At 51.1% G+C, this 9,721-nt stretch overlaps 1 protein-coding gene across 1 annotated transcript in view; it reads right to left on the minus strand.

Annotated features, from left to right (window-relative positions):
- Positions 1-1,715, minus strand: part of CDHR2 (cadherin related family member 2) — a 34,297-nt gene extending 32,582 nt beyond the window's left edge. The window contains exon 1 of the mRNA XM_054510334.2: positions 1,560-1,715. The gene's annotated coding sequence lies outside the window, so the exon portion shown is untranslated. The remainder of the gene's footprint in view (positions 1-1,559) is intronic.
- Positions 1,716-9,721: the final 8,006 nt, after the last annotated feature.

Raw genomic sequence — 9,721 nt, forward strand, 5'->3', positions numbered from 1 at the left:
GTCCTCGGCACACGGTGGCCCAGGAGCAGAAGGGACGTGATCCACTCACTAATGGGATCAGAACCCAAAGCAGGAAGTCTGTGCTCTCTCTTTCCCAGCTTCTGGGTTGTACTTCCTCATCAGCCAGACTTCCCCCAGACACCTCAGAGCCCCCAAGGGCAAGGTAGAGGGAGAGGCAGCTTCATCCTCCAGGGTCCCTGAGACCTCCACATCCAGGCCCCCTTTCTATAGCCAGCTACACTCATGGCTCATGGAAGCTTCTTCCGACTTCCCCCTCCCATTCTCACGGGGCCTCAAGAAGCCTGATGATCCTTACTCGGAGCAACAGTGATGACCCTCTACATTAGAGTAAGGCAGACCCAAAGTCTTTCCCCTGCATCTGGTCTGGATCATCCCCCTGGAAGGGAGAGGTGGCTGTCAATCCCCCTTATGCCTGAGCCCAGGGAGGATAAGGCTCCTGCCCAATGGCCCTGAGCCAGTTGGGGGCAAAGCTGGGATGCCACCCCTCTGATTCCCATCCCACCCAGTCCAGTGCTCTGTCTTGCTGTGCTCCCACCTCTCCTCCCCCCTTCACCCTCTTCACGCTGGGTTTCCCACAGTCTTGGCCCCTTGTTCGAGACTTCTTACACACACATTCATTTGCTCATAGTGAGGCCAAAGTTCTTTGGTCCAGAGTGTCACCTCTGGATTTGGTCATTTGAGAAAAATGTACAGGCCCATGTGAGCTGGGGAAGGAACAAGAATAAACCTGCCCCACCAGTGAGCTTCCCACCCACTGGGCACAGCACAAAAGTCTACCATGGCTCCAGCTAGCTGCAGGACATACTTCCTGCCTCTCGGCCTGGGGGGCTAAGTCTGCATACGTCCTGAGTTTCTCTTCCCACATAAGCTCCTCGCCTCCCCCCTCCTGAATGCTCCTGTTCCCAGTCCACATCCTCTATTTTCCTCCCTCCAGGTATTTGCATATGCTGTCCCCTCTGCCCAGAACGCCTTCCCTGGCCTTCTGCATCTGTGCGAATTTTCTCCATCCTCTAAGGCCAGGTCATGCGCGGAGCCATGGTTATGCGTTGGTGGGCCCTCCTGTGGCCCCGAAGTTCCTGGTCTCACAGCAGGGGCAGGGGACAGAGCAATTGCAAATGAACAGGATGTGAATGGAGTTGCCTATGGGCTGGGGCTGGGAAGAGACCTGGATGGTGCCCTGGCCAGCCCATCCCAGGCTTCCATGGCGCCAACCCACCCTGGGCCTTCCCTGTGCCATCTGCCCAGGGCCTCTGTTATGTGTGTGTGGGGGGGTGCTGGGCGTGAAGTAGGCAGACTCACCCCAGCCCCAATACCACACAGCCACACCCAGAGGCTCTTCTTTCCTCCTCTCCACCTCTCAGTTTGCCTTCTAAAAAATGGGACTATCTACATTCTAGAAATTCCAGCTTCCTTCCCCCCACACTTTCCTTACTCTCAAAAAGGGCTGCATGGAGAAGGGTCAAAAAAGGACACAGAGGTGAACCCGGGTGCTTCTGAACCCCCGGGAGGCCCCTCTGGTCTGGAGGAGGCACACTCACCCTGGGCCTGGCAGCACGGACTCCTTGACTCCGGTGGGTGGAGGCACCAGCCGCAGCTCCCAAGAGCCCAGGGCTCCCAGACTTTCTCCCAGACTGAGAGTGAGGACCCCAGTTGTGCCCAGGGCCTCTAGGAGGACAGGAGAGGGAGCTGGCCCTCATCCCCCACGGGCTGCCGAAGAGCTAACTCGGCCACCACAGCCACCACCGCCTCCAGCTCACCACATACTTTCACTTCCGCTCGGTTTACTTCTCACAGCTCTGCCCCCGCTGTAGGAATTATCGTCCCAGGGTCCAGGTGAGAAAAGTGAGGCTCAGAGAAGCTCAGAGAGGGATGGCCAAGAGCAAGGGACAGAGCATTAGACCCGGACTAGCTCCAAATCCAGGAGTCCCTGGGCGAGCCTTGGTCTGGGCTCCATTTGACTCTGTGGGGCCCTACCTACACCCAGAAGGCAGATACCAGCCCATCCAGGGAGCGCTGGTGCAAGGATGTGGACCCCAAGGGCAGCGGGCCCCCTGCCATGGGGCCCCTCCAGTGCCCATCACCCTGGCTGCTTCAGTGGCAGACAGATAATGGAGTCAAATGGCCCTGGTTTGGATTCCAGAATCTCACTTACTCACTGTGCCCTCCCCCCGCCCCAGGCAAGCCCTTACTCCCTCTGGGCCTCAGTTTCCCTGCTAAGAAATGGCGTGAGGTTAAGAACCACAGAGTCCACATGCTGGTTTCCATCGGTCAGATCCCACTGTTCCCTGAGCCCGGGTTGGGCATCTGGTGCCCCAGCCCGGCAGTCCCTGCCTCAGGGAAGAGGCCCACCCTGTCCCTGGCTCTCAGCTGAGTCCCCACCTGGCACACCAGGCCTGGAATGAGCCAGAGCTGAGGGCCAGCCTATAGTCAGTGCTAGCCAGATGCATCCTAGCACTGGCTGAGGGGGCAGTAAGTCCATCGTGGACCACAGGCCCGCCTCTGCCTCACGGCTCTCCAGCTTCCTTCCAACCCTGAGACCATCCTGCTTCTACAAATGTGACCGAGGTCCGGAAGAGTTCCAGAGCCCCCCAAAGCCAGGATGGAGCTGGGATCTGAACTCAAGCAGTTGGGGTCAGACCCCATTCTTTCTCCTTGAGCTCTGGGGACCCCCCCCCCGCCCCAACTCACCCCCTTGCATTTTTTTGTGAAAGAGGTCCAGGCAGGTCAACACACTTCCCTGAGGGAACTGCCTCCTTTCTGTCCTGTGAAGAAACCTCCGTGTGTCCAAATGACCCAAGGGCTTGGAAGGGAGGGGAGCCATCAGAATCTGGGAATAGGTACTACCAGCCCCACACGGAGAGGAAACAGGCCTTGTAGTCAGCCTGGGACTCAGCTCCAGATCCGCTCAACCCAGCACCAGTGCACCCACTCAGCTGGGTGGGACCCCCAGAGCTCACCTGAGTCCCTACAACCCCACTCAGCCCCTACCCCTAGCCAGAAGACTCCCGAGCCCCTGCTGCAGCCAGGCTGTGCCGTCCTTACCTAGGTCCCAGAAGGGGCTGTGAATGTGGCAGATGGGCACCGTCTGGGGCATGCCACAGTGCAGCCGGCAGACTTTGGCACCATCTCCTCCTCCCTTGAGCAATCATTAACCCTCCCAGAGACTGCACCTCCCAGGATGGGAAGAATGGGACTGACTCCTGAACAGGCGCTGACCATGGCTAGGGTGGGAGCAGGAGGGCAGGGCTGAGGTGACCCGCCCTAGTACTCCCAGGATGGGAGGCTCAGGCCCCAGGAGAAAGGGCCTGGCAGAGCCTGAGCCCAGAGGACCTGGGACCCAGGCCCAGCCCTGGGGCAGGCAGGAGGTGCGGAGGGGGACAGCTGACATTCCGAAAATGACCCTTAGGTCCCCCTATCCCCTCCCAGCTGTAAGAGGCCTCAGTGATGGGGAGCCTATAGAGAAGGTGAGAGAGTGGTTAGGTCAGAAGAGGGGACTAATAAGCAATCAAATATGGAGATTCCAGAGGGCATCAATGAGGTTTTCAGAGAAGAGCGAGGTGCACTCTCCTGCCTATTGTTGCTAATATTCCCCTTCACTGAGGCCCTCAGAAGAGATCTCCCTTCCCCCAGGGACTCATCCATCCCCAGGCTGCCTTTAAATACCATCCAGGGGGTGCCTGGGTGGCTCAGATGGTTAAGCATCTGCCTTTGGCTCAGGTCATGATCTCCATGTCCTGGGATCGAGCCCCGCATTGGGCTCCCAGCTCGGCAGGGAGTCTGCTTCTCCCTCTGCCTCTTCCCCTGCTTGTGCTCTCTCTGTCTCTCTCTCTTAAATGAATAAATAGAATCTTTTAAAAAAAATTAAAAAATAAATACCATCCAGGTGCTCATCACTTCCAGCCATGCAGGCCCAACCATCCCTGTGTTGACAAGGGGGAAAGGGGACCCCTGGTACAAGATCACAGCCTCTCCTAGGGTGGCGCTCTCCTATGGGCAGGGACCACTCCTGACTCAGTATCTAGAGATTAGATGTTACTATGTGTCAGCAACATTAACAGGGATGTTTGTTCTCCACCCTCCCCAGCCCCCAAATTTAAAATAGATTATCAAAGTATACATGCTTTGTGTACACCCATGTTCACAGCACCTTTATTCGCATCAGCTAAAACGTGGAAACAACCCAGTGTCCATCGACAGATGAACGGATAGACAAAATGCCGTATATACACACAATGGAGTGTTATTCCGTCTTAAAAAGGAAGGAAATTAGCACCCATGCTGTAACATGGATGAACTTTAAGAACATGATGCTGAGTGAAATAAGCCAGGACAAACACTAGATGACTGCACTTACATGAGGTATCTAAAGTAATCAGATTCATGGGAACAGAACATCGAATGATGGTCACTAGGGGTTGGAGGGGAGGGAATAAGTTATTTAATGGGGACAGAGTTGCAGTTTTGCAAGATGAAATGAGTTCTGGAGGTGGATGGTGGTGATGGTTGCACAGCATTATAAACATACTTAATACTTCTGAACTATACACTTGAAAATAGTGAATTTTATGTTATGTGTATTTTAGCACAACTCAAAAACTAGAAAGAAAATATATGCTTCAACAAGCTTAAAAAGGTGAAAACCAAGATGAAGGGAAAAGGTATGAGGAAAACAAGGAGAATATAGGCTTGAAGAAAATCCATAAAATATTTAAGTATTTGCCTTGAAGTTCTGGTTACTTGTCAGAGGTGGGTCATGAATTGCATTCTGAGCTTCTCAGTAGGCAAAGGGAAGAGAAAACAGGATCCACTGATCCGTTAAGTCTGGCATCTATCCACTAAACACACACACACACACACACACACACGTGCGCGCTGGGGGTGGGGAGGATGGCGTGGAGGGAGAGAGAGAGAGCGTGCAAATGTCAGGACCTGGGAGCCAAGGCGATCTGAGTTCTGATAACTGAGGGGTGTTTCCTCTCGTGTGTCTCCAAGGAGCGGACGCTGCAGAAAGTGGATGGCACTTGATAGGACTATTTTAAGATGGTTGTTAAGGGGGCACCTAGCTGGCTCAGTGGGTAGAGCATGTGACTCTTAATCTTGGGGTTGTGAGTTCAAGCCCTACATCGGGTGTGTAGATTACTTAAAAATAAAATCTTATAAAGGGGGCACCTGGATGGCTTGGTCTGTTGGGCGTCTGACTCTTGATTTCGGATCAGGTCGTGATCTTGGGGTGGTGAGATGGAGCCCTGCATGGGGCTCTGAGCTCAGTGCAGAGTCTGCTTGAGAGTCTCTCCCTCTGCCCCTCCCCCCACCCTCGGGCTCCCTCTCTCTCTCTCTCAAATAAATAAATAAAATATTTTAAAAAACAAAACAAAATAAAACAAGATGTTTGTTAAGAGATTGGGCTGAGGGGCCAGATAGCCAGGTTCAGCTGTGATGGAGCACGTTACATCACCTCTATAAGCCTCAGCTCCCTTGTCTGTAAATCGTGGATAATGTATGAGACCTATCTCCGAAGGTGGTGGTGAGGATGAAATGAAGTCATGCATTTAAAGTCCCGAGCATGGTTGTAGGATCGAGCCCTGTGTCTGGCTCTGTGCTCAGCACAGAATCTGCTGGAGATTCTCTCTCCCTCTCCCTCTGCCCCGCCCCACGCTCATGCTCTAAATAAATAAATGATAGATGATAGATGATAGATAGATAGATAGATAGATAGATAGATAGATAGATAGATAGATGATAGATAAAATAAAATCTTTAAAAAACTAAAAAATAAAGTCCCGAGCACGGTGTCCAACAAGGGGGTAAAGTTTCAAAGGATGTTAGTTTTTGTTGCGGTGTGATGGGCTTGCTAGTGACCTAACTACTAAGAAGAAGGGCAGGCAGCCCCCGGCTCCAGGCCTGCCCCAGACCAAGGGAGTCCCCCTGGTCTCTCCGCCCAGCTCCAAGTAGGGCAGACCCCAAACCCAAGCCCCTGGTCTCCCTTCCTGCTGTGACACCTGGGGCCAGCAGCTCTGAGTCACTGCTCCAGCCCCAAGAGGGCATGTCCTAGCCTGCCAGATCTTTGGACAGCATCTGGATGAGCCAGGTGTGGCCCCATGGTGCCCTGCCCATCTCAAGCGGCACCTGTCTGCCTGCACAATGCAGCCTGAGAAGCTCACTGAGCTCTGGGCTGTGAAAATCTAGGTCTGAGTAATAGTCCCAGGCCCAGGGTCAGCTTCAGGGAAAGGCAGGCTGCCAGTCCGAAAGTGGGGCTAAGAGGCCAGGATGTGGATTCAGATGACTTGGGTCCAAACCCCTCCCTTCCCACTTACCAGCTGGGGGCCTTAGCCATCTCCCTAACCCCAATGTCCTCATCTGTAAAATGGGTGTAACAGCAGAACCCAACTCAAAGGTTTATTATAAAGATTAATCAGGTAGGCGCAGTTCCCTCTCTTGAGTTCACCCACTCTCATATCTGGGGAGTGTACTTTTTGCTTTCATAAACTTTCCCACTTGTGTTACTCATCCCCTATAAAAAACAAAAACAAACAAAAAACCCTCAGGTAATACAGTGAAGCACTTAGCACAAGAGCAAGTGACAGAGAGATGTGCACATGGTACAGCAATTCAGATACACACCAGGGCTCCTTCCTAGCCACTGTTCTAGGGGTGTGGTTTTTACAAATTTTGTTCAGAAAAACTTCTCATTGCCTGTCTTTCCTGGCAACCTATTGTGTGCACCCACTATGTGCTCAGAATTGATCAAGTTGAAATCAAGCCCTCACTTGCCTCTGACTACCTGGCTGACACTGGGCAAGTCACTCCTCTCTGAGCTGCCCCTTGTTCATCTGCATCATGGAGACACCATTCACCTCCCCTGCCCAACCCCTGCCACGTGGTACAACCTCAGGGGTCGAGCTGGAGAGCCAAAGCTTAGAGTGGCTCTTTGCTGTGAATGTGTCCAAGCCCTCGTCAACTTCCCAGTCTTCTCTCCATGTTGCACACAGCTTTGCAGAGTCCAAGATTTTTTCCTTGCTCTGTTCTACAGCAAAGGGACCGGCCCAAGAACAGCCCCTTGGTGTCAGAGACTCACAGCCTCCAACCCTAGAAAGAATTTAGGACCCAAGAAACCAGCTCCTCCCCAACCCCAGAGCCCTGAGCCCCTTTCCAGGGCACACATTTCCTCTAAAGTACCCTTCCCAAGTGGCCGTTCTGTCATGCTCTCATGCCTCCAGTATGGAGACGTTCACCTGCTTACACGGCCTCCACTCCATGACCCCGACTATACGTGTTTCATTGAGTTGAGAGCTGCCCTGACCACTTCCATGGGGTCCACCTTCTGAGAGGACCAGATCCCGCTTCCTGTCTCTGCTGTGAAACAGCTCCTCCAGAGCTTTCCCTCAGGCCCCTCCAACCCCTCCCCACTACCACCAGAGGTAGGCGTAGCAGCCACGCAGACCTGGGTTCACATTCCAGCTCTGTCCCTTTTCTGGATGTGTGTCCTAAGGAAAGCCACTCTCCCTCTCTGAGCTTTAGCTTCCCCATCAGGAAAATAAGGGGAAATAATCATGTGGCTGTCTCCTTTCACTGAACTTAGTGGAGTTCTAAGATGGAACATAATGCCTCTGAGCCCTCTAGGAATGTGACTTGATACCACATGGCCATGGCCCTCCTGGGCCTCCTTGCCGTTTCAGTGTTCATTCAACAGACAGGGATTGAATACTCACTTTATGCCAGACACTGTGCTTGGTGCTGGGCACGGACAGGGTTGGAGGGGACCAGAGGGATAATCTGTATGAGAGCAGAGTAGGCCAGGCCAAGAGGAAAAAAGGGAAGCCCAGGCACAGGGAATAGGGTGTACAAAATCGCATTCCAGAAAGAGCCTGACCCTTGGGGGGAACTGAAAGATCAAGGTTGGAGTGCAGAGGCCAAACATTTGCTCAGAAGACTGGGTTTCAAAAACAGTTGTACATTTATACAGAGGAATACTATTCAGTGATTTAGAGACCTCTCTGTGTTCATGGCAGTATTATTCACAGTATCTGAGACATGAAAACAACCTAAGTGTCCATCAACAGATGAATGGATAGAGAAGATACGGGATACATACACAGTGGAATAGTATTCAGCCATTAAAAAAAGAAAGAAATCCTGCCATTTGTGACAACAAGAATGGGCCTGGATGGCATCATGCTAAGTTAAATAAGCCAGACAGACAAATACTGCATGGTGTCGTTAACAGGTGGAATCTTTTTTTTTTTTAATTTTTAATTTTACTTTTTCTAAAGATTTTATTTATTTTAGAGAGAGAGAGCACGAGCAGGAGGGGCAGATGGATAGGGAGAGAGAGAGACTCTCAAGCCGAATCCACGCAGAGCACAGGGCCTGGTGCAGGACTCAATCCCAGGACCCCGAGATCATGACCTGAGCCAAAACCAAGAGTCAGAGGCTTAACCGACTATGCCACCCAGGCGCCCCTATATGTGTAATCTTTAAAAACAAAAAACTGAATATGTAGAAACAGATTGTAGAATGGTGGTTGCGAGGGTGCCAGGGGCTGGGGCATTAGGGAAATTGGGTGATGTTGGTCAAAGGGTACAAACTTGCAGTTATGAGATGAATAAGCTCCAGGGATTTAATGTACAACATGGTGACTACACTTAACAATACTGTATCTTATTTTTGAAAGCTGCTATGAGAGTAGAGCTTTAATGTTCTCATTGTAACAACAACAACAAAATGGTAATTATGTGACGTGATGGATGCAGGAACCAAGGTTATTGTGGTAACATTCTGCAGTATAAACATGTATCAAATCATCATATTGTACACCTTGAACTTACACAATGTCATATGTCAGATATATTTCAATAAAGCTGCAAGGGGTGGTGGGACGGGTCAGACTAGTAATACACACAGTAGATAGGATCTCAAAAATATGATGACCACTGAAAGGCAGTATATACAGAGCCAGCCATTCCATTTATCTAAAGTTCTAAACACATGTAACTAATCTATAGTGACAGGAACCAGATGAATAGTTATGTCTGGAGGGAAATGACTTGAAGGGGTAAGAGGGAACTTTCTGGGGTGATGAAAATGTTCTCAATCTTGATCGGAGTTTTAGTTATATGGAGGTATACATTTATGAAAATTCACTAAGCTATACACATAAGATTTATGCATTTTACTGTATATATGTAAAATATACTCTAAATTAGGCCTTAATGTAGATGTAGTTCTGATAAAGGGAAGGCGAAGGGAGAAACAGGTTTGCTGAAGGATGAACCAGAGTAAGGCAGAAAGCAGGCTCCAGGTGTCAGGAGTGAGTAGAAATCCTGGACTCTAACACTTCCTAGCAAAATTTCTTCACCTCACTAATGCCTCAGTTTTTAAATATACAGTACAGGGATAATAATAATTTTCCCTCACTGAGTTGTCAGACTTTAGGAAATAAGCAAGTTAATTCACGTTAAGCGCTCAGAATATTGCTTTGCACGTGGTAAAAACTCAACAAATGGAAGCCTAGAGAAATAAGACGGCCTCCAGGGACCTGGCAGAAGAGCCCATCCCTGGGTCGAGAAACGGGGGGACCTCGTGGGGCTGCCTCTGCGAAGCGAGATCTGCAGGAACTACAACAGGCTTGACCTGGCGGGCGCGGGGCAAGCTGGGAGTTGTAGTTCTCGCCAGTCTAAAACGCCCACGGACGCGGGGCGAC

Source organism: Mirounga angustirostris, unplaced genomic scaffold (genome assembly GCF_029215605.1).
Source record: "Mirounga angustirostris isolate CCGP_5_RB_7025 unplaced genomic scaffold, mMirAng1.0.hap1 SCAF_7, whole genome shotgun sequence".
In the NCBI taxonomy this organism is placed as follows: Eukaryota; Metazoa; Chordata; class Mammalia; order Carnivora; family Phocidae; genus Mirounga; species Mirounga angustirostris.